The sequence below is a fragment of the Balaenoptera ricei genome, chromosome 5, assembly GCF_028023285.1.
Source record: "Balaenoptera ricei isolate mBalRic1 chromosome 5, mBalRic1.hap2, whole genome shotgun sequence".
In the NCBI taxonomy this organism is placed as follows: Eukaryota; Metazoa; Chordata; class Mammalia; order Artiodactyla; family Balaenopteridae; genus Balaenoptera; species Balaenoptera ricei.
Genome location: NC_082643.1, coordinates 16,051,082 through 16,063,389, shown reverse-complemented (window position 1 = coordinate 16,063,389; position 12,308 = coordinate 16,051,082).

Here is a 12,308-nt window from a genome sequence, read left to right as displayed (position 1 = left end):
ACATGCTTTGAACGGAAAAAGTCTTTGGAATACAGAAGCCCAAGTCATTCTTTAGAACAGGAAAGCTTTATTTTATTATTCCTAATTCTGTTTTTTTCAAACTACTCTGCTACCATTTTTTTTCCATCTGTACCCCTTGTTTTAAGATTATTGGATCTCATGTATATTCATGTCATTTATAATTTATTTCTCTTTTATATTTTCCACTGCATTCTTGAAGAAACTCCCTATTTCTTCATCTAATTTTAAATGCTGTGTGTTCAGCTCTAACCATTTTTTAAAATTCTGCTTCTCTATTGAGATTTGTTCATTTCCAAAAATCATATTTTGAGAGTTTTGTGGGATTTTTTTTAATATTTAAGAACTATCTCCTTTACAGTTTTACATTTTTAATTGCAGCATCCTTTTTATTAATGCTCAAATCTCATTGGAAATGCTAATGAGAACTTTAAAAATTCTCTTCCGCATGTATTGTTTTTCAATAGGAGCCATTTGCTCCAAATGATTTTCCTCAAAAAGGAAAAGCAAGTTTCTCTTAATTTTTTATGTTAACAAATGTAGATGCATCATGATGTCTCCGTTTATGCTGAGGACCAAAAGACTTCGCCTCCCCTGAGTTCCTTTCCCCTGCTAAAGGCCTGATCCCTCTGCTAGCTCTCTTCACTTCCAAAGCCTCTTAAAATATAAATCCTTTTACTGTTCTGAGAGAGTCAGCTCTGTCTTCATCTTGACCATGATTCTGAGAAAAAGAAGACCTTGGCAGTTTAGCCAAGCAGCAGCTCTCTGAAGCCTACCGCCCCCCCCCCAAACCCTCTATCCACCCCATCACACACGGGGGGCTTCTGAGTAAGAACAAAAAGGTTCTGCTGCTAAAGCTAGTTTGACAAACACTCATCTAAGTCTTGAGATCTTTCTACAGAGAATGTCAGGTGGACAGTACTGGGGCTGGGCTAGCGCTGTGCAGAGGCAGGGGTTTTTCCATGGATTCTGGCTCACTTGCACTTGGATCTTGCTGATGCTGCTCTTGATCTGCAGAGATGTGCCTCTTGGTCAGTCAGGAGACCAAGTCCAAAGGCTGCAGAGCACCTGCACCTGCGCCCTTTCCCCAGGAGGCGAAAAGCTAGGGATTTTGCAACATAAATTCAAAACAAACAAACACAACACAACAAATCTCATGGAAATGAAGATGACAACAAATAAGAGAAGACACCGAGGGTGAGCCTTGTGGGACTCTCCATCTCTGAGCTGTCCTGGAATTGGCTTTCTCTCCACATTGCTGTTTCTGCCCCTGATGCTGGGGTAAACAAAGACTCCTCCTTCCGTGTTCTTGATACCAACAGAGCTGTCGCTGACTGTGGCCTTACCATGGTCTACCACAGACACCCTCCTCCCCACCCAAAAATCCTACTGGCTATAGCAGAGAATATCTTTAAACCAAGGTTCTCTTTTAATCATGATTTACATTGTTTTCTTCCATGAAGTTCACCTTCATATACCTTCCCTGACCTACAAAATTGTTAACACTGTCTTAAGGTGAAATGACTGTGAAATCAGTGTTTAATTGATAAATTTCTCTCTGTCCTCTTTCAAAAAAAAAAAAAAAAAAACCTAAAACAGGAATTAAGGACAGTCACATTATAAAGGTTGGTGTGAATTACCCCATTGGACCAGGTAATACAAGCAGTAGTGATTTCTCATTTCCACTCTATAAAAGAATGGAGATAGTAGTATGAAGAGAGAAAAACTTTATTACTGAAATTGTAATTTATTTACTGAACTGCAGAAGGTTTTTTAACTAAAATAGATCAGAAAAGCTATGGGACATATCCAACATTTCATTCTGGACCATAGGAAGAACAGTCTACTTAAATTGAAATTAAAGGACAATGGAGAAAAAACAAAGCAGTTTACTTCCTGCTGTGTTGAGATCATTAAAAGTTAATATGTAAGTTGATTAATATGAGTAAGTTCTTAAAGAAGTTGTGACTTTTTTGTTGTTGTTCTTTCTTTCCTTTCCCTCCTCTTCTGTTCATTCTCTTCTCTTCTTTCTCCTCTTTTCTTTTCTTTTCCATACTGGATAGCCTTACTTCTTGCTGCTGATACAGATATCTTCAAAAGTGTGCCCTTGATGAAGCCCCCTCCCTTAGCATGCTCTGTGCTCCAAGTCAGAACTAGGAGGTAAAGCATTCAGCCTACTGCACAGTGTGATAGCTTTTTAACATCCCTTAAGACAAATGTTACCTGTTTTTCCCTCTCTCCAAGAGTCCCCCAAGATGTTCCAAGATAAAAAAAAAAAAAAAGGAAGGCCCTGTCCGAGCAAAAGTTTTATCTTCCAGCCCCCTTCTGTCCTAGCAGAAGTCTAGGGCAGAAACATCCTTCAAGTTACCTTGTCTCTAATACAGTCTTTTCTTTTAAGTCAATGGTTTTGATGTAACCCTGGGGGCATGGCACACAAGGATTTTTTGATGTTCTGTGAACTGATCAAAAGGTGCACAAGATCCGGGGGAGAGCAACTTCCACAAAGTTTTAGAGATATTAATTTCTATATCTGATTAAAGATTATTTGCTATAATTATGTATGCATCAACATTAGGCTTCAGTCTCAGTTTTGCCCAAAATCTGCTCTTAAGTTTTGAAATCAGCTTAGGCCTTTTTCCTACCTGTCATTTTTACTTTTACTTTGTTATCTTATGTTTTGTTCATTATGTTTATTTTAAATTTTTATAGTCCATTGAAAGTTTTCTTCATGTTGGTCATTTCCTATTGATTTTTCAAGCTATTTATTTATTTTCCCATGTTATATGTAGAGTGGTTTCCCCATTCAATTTTTACCTTCTTTTTATTATGGAAAAAAATAGTTCCTTCAGAATATTCATTTTGAAAGAGGACACCTTCTTTATAGCTTCCAATGGTTTTTTCACTTTCTTTTGGGAGTAAAAGTGTGAGAAAATATTTCTAAGTAGTAATATATTTGCTTTATACTTCATCCCACATCCATAATTTACATAATTCTTACAACTGAACCCTCTGAGCCTTTTCATTATCACCACCAGCTGCCCACTAATAAACATCAGATATGCACTGGGGAAATAGAATCGAATTTGGGGACTACTGAGATAAAGAGATCAAGAGGCACACTGAAGAGTGAGTTTCTGCAACAACTAGATAAAGTGCAGACTCAAGAAGAGAAAAAATAGGGTCAATGGAAAATGGTCTGGAGGAAAAGGAGTAGCAACATAGTGGTCTGAAAACTTCTCCAAATTGGCTTTGAGATGAAAGGCCTGGAAAGTACAGTGTCACATGAGGAGTGAGGAAAAGCCTGTGACTCCATACCCAGTCCAAGCAGATGTTCAGTAAATCCTTTTCTTGTGAATGAGTAAATGATGTTCAGTCAGAAGAGAAAATGTTGAGGACATTTTCAAAACTTCAAAAATTTAGAAGCTTGTTTTGTGAAAGAAGCAGACTTATTCAAATGAATTAAAGGGTTACTTTAATTTAAATGAATTAAAGACAAGGAAATTATTAAGATGAGAAACTCTTTTTGTTTGTTTTCTTTTGGGAGAAGAATAGCTTTCTAAAAACACATTAAAGGATGCTCAACATCACTAATCACTAGAGAAATGCAAATCAAAACTACAATGAGGTATCAACTCACACCAGTCAAAATGGCCATCATCAAAAAATCTACAAACAATAAATGCTGGAGCTGGAGAAGGTGTGGAGGAAAGGGAACCCTCTTGCACTGTTGGTGGGAATGTAAATTGATACAGCCACTATGGAGAACAGTATGGAGGTTCCTTAAAAAACTAAAAATAGAACTACCATACAACCCAGCAATCCCACTACTGGGCATATACCCTGAGAAAACCATAATTCAAAAAGAGTCATGTACCATAGTGTTCATTGCAGCTCTATTTACAATAGCCAGGACATGGAAGCAACCAAAGTGTCCATCCAGATGAATGGATAAAGAAGATGTGGCACATATGTACAATGGAATATTACTCAGCCATAAAAAGAAACGAAATTGAGTTATTTGTAGTGAGGTGGATGGACATAGAGACTGTCATACAGAGTGAACTAAGTCAGAAAGAGAAAAATAAATACCGTATGCTAACACATATATATGGAATCTAAAAAAAAAAAAAAAAAATGGTTCTGAAGAACCTAGTGGCAGGACAGGAATAAAGACGCAGACGTAGAGAATGGACTTGAGGACATGGGGAGGGGGAAAGGTAAGCTGGGACGAAGTCAGAGAGTGGCATGGACTTATATATACTACCAGATGTAAAAAGACAGCTAGTGGGAAGCAGCCGCATAGCACAGGGAGATCAGCTTGGGGCTTTGTGACCACCTAGAGGGGTGGGATAAGGAGGGTGAGAGGGAGACGCAAGAGGGAGGAGATATGGGGATATATGTATATGTATAGCTGATTCACTTTGTTATAAAGCAGAAACTAACACAGCGTTGTAAAGCAATTATACTCCAATAAAGATGTTAAAAAAATAATTAATTAATTAATTAAAATAAGAGAAGTCCAGTAACGGAAAACATTCATTCACCAAATACGCCTCTGATAATAAAGCTGATGGTCAAGGTCTGGGTTTTCAATGGCAACCAATATTTATCTTGAATACATGAAGATGGAGAAAGTAGGGAGCAAGGGCAACAGACACTGGACAACTAATTACACTATAATTGAATTACAATTCAAATAATTGTTATGAAGAAGAACTACATAATTCTATGAAGATTTTAACTGTAGCACCTTACCTTGTTTTGGGAATTAAGGAAAGATTCCCTGGGGAGGTGACATCATGAAAAATTCTAAATAAGGGAAGGGTGGGGAGAGAATGGTAGGTCACCAGGCAGTGGAAAGAGTATATAAAGGCTCCAGACAGCAAGGAGAAGAGTCAGTGATGAGTGTGGCAAGAGAAGGTATTGAGATAGAGTGCATGGTGCCTGACATAGATTAAAGAAAGTATGTTTAGTGGTAGTATCAGGGAGCTGGGTATACCCTGACATAGTGACCTCATACCTGGGAAGCTTTCTTGCTGACTTCCAGAGAAGAATTCTCAGTCCATTAACCTGACTGAATGTGTGAGGTACAGTGAACTCCTCACATTCCAAGACCCTGTATACCCTGTCACTCACACTACTTAACCCTTTTAGTGTGGACACTATTTAACCCCCAGAATAGTGTGAGACTCGGACCTCTTGAAGGATGATTCTTTTGTAACAGAAAATCATTGCAATTATATAATCTGCATAAAAATGAAGTTTTCCTTCTCTTTTCTTATAATTTATACACTATTTCTTTTTCTTTTCTAATTGCAATGTCTTGTAGTTTTAGTATTTCCTGTATGGTGTTAAATAATTGTGTTGCTATTGGATATTTTATATTTTTCCAGACTTTTAACATATTTAGTGTTTCTTCATTAAATATTATGCTGGCCTTGTCTTAAAACACATTTTTTTCAATTGCATTAACATGCAATTATTGAATTACAGGCCATTAAAAGTTACTGTATTTTAAAACAGAAATTCATGTTTAACTCTTAAAATTTTTTTCCCACTGTGATATATAACTTCTCTGAATTGTGACACACTTTTCTATTTCAAGAATAAAAAACTGTCTGATAGAGTTGAGGATGGTATAAACAATAATGTAGTGTGATGGATGCAGGCAGAGGCTGTGGCACTTTTATATCTGTGCATGTCACTTTTCCAGTGTTATTGCTATTTCATGTTTCATATTTCATGTCTCAAAATACATGCCAGAACTATTCAAACTCTTATAGAAGATATTCTAAATTTGATTCCTTAAGATTCCACATTATGGTAAGAATAGCCTAGAGCACAGATATAGACTTGTGCCTATCAGGCACACTATAAAGCATCCCACAGTTATGTCTAGCGCTACAAGTCATACCTCTTAAAGCTAATAGTTCTTATTTCTTCTCCTGCATTATCTCTGGCTCCCCTACTCCACCAAGATTCAAATTGTCCTAGTGATAATGTGTTTGACCATAAAGAAAGATAACGTTATCCAGTGTGAGTAAGTAGAGGAGAAAATAAGAAACATTCTCCACTTAGTTTGTTCTGCCTTACTTGCTAGACCCATAGAGTCTCCTGAAGTAGGGCATGTAATCAAAACCACAGGCTTGGAGCTCTAGTTGAAAAATCCTGCTATAAGATACATGTTTTTCTTCTCAGAGGAAAGTTAAATCCAGTGCCACTTGTTGTAGTGCCACTGTCTATATCACAGAGATGTGATAAATTGTCTTAGGCAGCCCTTTCTCCCAGTATATAACTCTCTCAGCTGGAAACCCTACCAATGTGGCATAATTTGAAAGAAGAGAGGGAGAGTTATAAATTATACACCATTATAATTAAATGTGAAATTGTCACTCATCAGGTGGCCGTACCATTCATAAAGACCTTCCCAGCTCATTGCACTGGACTTCTTAATCTAGTTCTTGGAGGTAGTTAATTTTCTCTGTAATTGAAAGAATATCCATTGTGAATGATTTCTAGGGGCAAGTGAACATGATGATTTGCTCAACTGGTCAGTGGGTGTTGAACTATTTTCCTTTATTAATTTACAATGATTTCTTCATGTCCTCTGAATTTCTAACTTGATTCCAGAAAAGGTCATGCATTGAAAAAGGGGTGTTGTTGCTGGCTATAATCAGTCATCTTGCTGTCAGTTTTAAGGGAAAAAAAAGGATGGCAGATCAGGTGGACAAAGAGAAAAATTAACCTAACATAACCTGAGGTTTATGACACTGAAAAGCTAGTTAAGTAGGCTGTGGACTGTGCATTGTAGTAAAACACCTCTGTGAGTTGTAAAGGAAAATAAAAGCTCTCCATGGAAATGCTGCAGCGGTGCCTAAAGCAAAAGCTATTTTATATTTTCTCCTGTGGGAAAATGACTATGATTAGGTTTATAAGACACTTAACTCAGCACAAGAAACATTGTTTGATGATGCTTTCCAAGGCTATTGACAACAGTGCTGATTCTCAGTTAGAACTGGACTTCAATCATTTCAGAATTTCAACAAATACTTCAATCACTCTAAGTTAAAGTTAAGTTTCCCAGTCCTTCAAATAATTAGCTGATTCTTAATATAATGACTCCTTATACTATTTTCTTAAATTTGCATAGCACCTCTCTAAGGAGCACAAAGTGGTTTCCAGACCATATCTCATTAATTTTTTCTAAAAGCACTGCCAGGGGAGAAGGCCAAGAGAAATTAGAAAAGAATTTTTCTATATAAGGGAAAAAAAAAGTCTTCCATCCATATGTATAGTCTCTGTACATGTGACCATAGCTCCTATTGTTAAGAAACCAGAGATTCCTCCAATGATAATCTTTAAGCTTGTTTTTTATTTGTAACTACAATTTCAAAGAAAAAATTTCCTTCTGATATATTCTTTAAACTGAAAAGAAATTGAAAGAAAGTAGCCTTGCTTATATCAAGTAAATTAAAGAACATGTGACAGAGTCTTGTAGGACTTATTCAAGCTGGTATAGGAGAGAACAAACTTCACAAAAGAAGTTGATCATGTTTATTGTGGGTCTGGGCATGGTGAAGTTCCTGGTGAGTTTTCATTGTTGCAAACACAAGTGAGGTTTCAGTTAGCTTATTAAGGGACATATGGAGCAACAGGACAGTTTCTGAAGTAGTTAGTGTGCAGATGCAGCATGATAGCGTGATGCTATAAAAGGCAATCTTTCCAAACACACTGAAAAGAAATGAGATGCAAGCAGGAGTTTTCAATTTTTTAAATGCCAAGATTTGTTTATGAGGAAGAGATGGAGGCTTGAGGACAAACTCTTGATGGCCTGCCATGCGCTTCTCATCATTTCTGTAAACAATACAATAGAAGGACTTTTGAATCTGTCTTGGAAATAAGTTCCAAGAGCCATCAAAATGCCAGAAATGTTGTGGGATATCTGCTGGTTTCAATACAAGTATAGACCAACACCCAGGCTGAGTCATCCAGCACTTTCTGGGAGGAATAGCCAGTCCTCAGCAGAAGTACTGGGAATAATTCTGGATTCCAGGAACACACTGAGTTTGGAGGATCATGGAGTGGAAAGCAACAGAAAAAGATAAACAAGAACAAGTTCGGGACTTCCCTGGTGGCGTAGTGGTTGAGAATCCCCCTGCCAATGCAGGGGACAGGTGTTTGATCCCTGGTATGGGAGGATCCCACCTGCCGCGGAGCAACTAAGCCCGTGTGCCACAACTACTGAGTCTGCATGCCACAACTACTGAAGCCCATGCGCTGCAACTACTGAGCCCATGCACTGCAACTACTGAAGCCCGCAAACTCTAGGGCCCGCCTGCTGCAACTACTGAGACCGCGTGCTGCATCTACTGAAGCCTGCGCGCCTAGAGCCTGTGCTGTGCAACAAGAGAAGCCACCGCAATGAGAAGCCAGTGCACTACAACAAAGAGTAGCCCCCACTCACCACAACTAGAGAAAGCCCGCGCACAGCAACGAAGACCCAATGCAGCCAAAAAAAAAAAAAAAAAAAAAAGAACAAGGTCAATGAGACCCACAGAATGAGAGCCTTTTGAAATTCCTTTGGTTATTGATTAGACAGGACTCAGGCAGTGTTAACAAGCTACTGAAATAAGCAGAAAACAGGCAGGCTGAGGCTGCAGCAGCAAAGTTCTCTTACAGGGAGTCTCCACTGTTCTTCCTCCTGGCAGTACCAGGAAGGCAAGGACTAAGGCTTCAGTCGACCTGGAAGAGCAGAATGGTAGACCTGTCCTCAAGAAGGTGAACCGTTCTTGTCTAGGGTAATTAGTCTAGGAGAACCGCTGGGAGTAGCTGCCACACCTAGAGCCTGGCAGTGACAGCCACCATGGCACTGAGAGAGGCAGCGGGAAGGGCAGCATCTGGGGCAAGTGGTTTCAACAGGGAGAGCCATTCTTCATTGAAAAGACAGCTGACAAATCCATCCCCAAGAGAAGCACTGGTCTTCCTACCCTGGGACAGATGCCCAGCAGTAGGACTGGCACCCAGCTCAGCAGCTCCACCAAAACCAGACAGAAACCATGCAGAAAACAAATGTCCTCTGTCAGGATCATGCATGGGCCAGTGCCCTCAAGGAAACGCAAATTAAAACAATAACTCAAATGTCACAGATCTGGAAAGAGAATAGAATTGAAAATTAGAAGACCTTTCTAAAAAAGCTCCAAGCTTTTCATAGGTATAATTTTCTTTATCTTCAGCATCCTAAGAAATGGATCAAAGGAGGTTTTACCACCATTTTAGGTGAAGAGAGCATCCTGGAGAAATGAATCAAACTGTTCAAGTCATTCAATTCCCTTCTAGAAATACAGTCTCTTGGTATTTGAGAAGCAGGGGAATTCATGCTTTCTTTTTTATACAGACCTTCAATCTCACTTATTTAAAAGATCAAATGATACCATGTGTTATAACATTGGTTCCATGCTTACCCATATTTTTTAAGCATCTTAAACATCCCTGTAAACAGGTTAGTAGTTCCTATTCCTACATCACTATAACGTGTAAATTATTATAAAATTTTAAATTCATATATTGAAATGAACATAGAATAAATTATATTCACATTTATTTTAGACTTCTAATTAACATGGCTGTGATTGAATTAATCTTAGCCTTATCCCTTTAACCTCAAATATTCCTTAACTAATCTCCTTGTACCCACTATGGGCTATGCTGTACTCTGGGCTACAAAGATCAATGAGAGCAAGTTGGCCTCTTTAGGAATTTATTATCTAGTGAGGGAGAAAAAGAGATTAAAACAAAGTACTGTAAAGTGCTAAAGGACACCTAGATCCGTGTTGTAGAGACCAATTTCATTCTGAATGTTTATACAAGTTTCAGCACTGGTACATTATAGCCTATAAAGTATTTTTTTAATTATACTTTATACTCACAACAACTGCTAGAGAAATTCCATATGAAAAGTAAAATGAAGCTCAGAGATTTTAAATGAATAACTAATATATATGATGAGTAAGAAGCAGATACAGGGCACAGACCTTAGATTTCTGGCTTCAGAGCCTCTGCCCTTTTCTTTATTATGACATTTGAACCTAATGAAGGAGGGATGCACAGGATTGAAGGGAATGATAGTAGAGAGAATGTGGGATCAAAGCTCTGTAGAATGGAGAAAGAAGAAAAACAATCTTAATTTCCTTCTCTCTGTAAAGGGGACAAGAGATCCTAACAGGAGAGTAGTTATGAAGATGTGGTAATTTTGGGGGGCAGTGCAGAGACCTCATACATGGGGGTGTTAACTGTTGCTAAAGAGTAGGAGATATAAGGCTGGGGGTAAGTCTGGACAGCTAGATTGTTAAATAATGACTCCCTGATCAGTACTGTGACTTAATCTAACTGAATATCTTTGTTAATTCCCTGTGCCTGAAAAGCCTCTGATTTTCACATAATTCCTCTTTTGAAATCCACGGAACTTTATCTGTACTTCTCTTAGTAAATCAATCATATTCCACCTTTTATTATAGTTAAGTCCAACTTCTCACCTTACTCTAATAGTGATGTTAACAAGAGCACTTTAATCATCTTTACCAGTCTAAACAACTAATACAATGTTTAAAACTGGAAAATGCTTATTTTCATTTTTTTTGTATTAAGGTTTGTATGAAACATGAAATGTTAGACTTTCTAGACTCATATTTATAGCCCTAGTGCCAATTTGCAGTACTCAGAATATATATTTGAATGAATGTGCAATACCTATTTGTTGATGGATTAGTGTGTTTGAAGTCCTGAAAGTTAAATTTGACAGGAAATACCTTATTTTGCATCCTGATGTATGATATATATTTGGACGGTTTGGGCATAATTTACCTCAAAAACAGGTAATTTGTGTAAAGCATATTTCCAATGAATGACCCCGTATAGTTAATGTATGTATAAGCAGTTTTTTTGAGTTGGCTGAACTCATTAGGATGCAGTCAAGAAATAGCGGAATGTTTTTCTCTCCCTCTTACCAATATCTTCAGTATGATTTATTAGATTTTTCCTTGCTTCAGACACAACTTGTTTGATCCCATAGATTTTAGTGCTTCTCACCACTTAGAAGAGTCTTTGAACAGTTTCATTTTCAGGGTGTTCAGAAGTTCAGTCTAATCTAAATAAAAATTTTAATCTCACAACCAAATTAAAAATTTTTCCTGCCCTTCACATCTTAAGTGAGTAGTGGTTCAATGGCCAGCATTGTAGAAGGAGGTATTTGGTCTGTATTTCACGCTCCATCTTCACTCCATCTTTCTTCTTAGGGTCAGATAAAGGGGAGGAGAGATTAGAGGTTCAACGTTATGGCCTTGTTTACTAAGCTTGTGAGTATTTCTTGATTATAAAACACTGTCTGTCATGGAAGGTGCTCTAGCAGGTTCTTCACAACCTAGTGGAAGCCTAGAGGATGGGAGCTCCCTGTTGCAGGGGATGCAGTCTTGTTACTTCCCAGGGCTTCCCCATAGCTGCTGACTCTCTGCCCAGTTCCCCCCACCCAGGGGGAGAGCTCTTGTGTGGAGTCTTTCAGGTGACTCACAACTGTTCACCTCTTCAGCCTCTCTCCTCGCTCTCATGCACCCTGCCCAACCAAATGGTGAAAGCATATGCAAAAAACTCCTCTCTTCGTTTCCCTCTTTCCTCGTGCTTTCCTTACTGACTGCCTCAATCCACCCCTTATCACATGTCAAATTCTTTCAATAACTTTTTTACTTAGGTTTCTGTTAACAGCATAGTACAGACCTAAAATTTTCTGCAGGTTAGCAAGCATTAAATCTAGGTATGTGATGCCACTCTTCTCTTTTTGTATGTCTCTCCCCATCCAAGAGATTCTCTTGCCGACCAAATTGTCTTGGTGGAAAACATACTCCGACCAACTCCTGTTAAAGAACGCTTCTCTCCAAAAAGCCCCTTAACATCATCTTTTATGAGGTAGCAATAGGCAGTGCTTACTATACTGCCATGATATGTCTAGAACCCCACTTTAAAATATGCATACATTTATACCCCATTTTCTCAGCTTTGTGGCTTAACTTAGAGACAATGAAGGATGTAATAAATGATGGACCAAGAAGTTAAAGCCATCTGTTATGATAGATTATTGAGGACAAAAAGATTGCTTGTTTACTCTATATCTTATTGTTAGTGAATTCACTTGTACACATGTACAAAGAGAAAGGATTAATAACAGGTGAAAGAGAGATTATAGCCTTCCCTGGAATAGCATGAAATATCATGGATTATGACGTTTTGATTATGAGTATTCC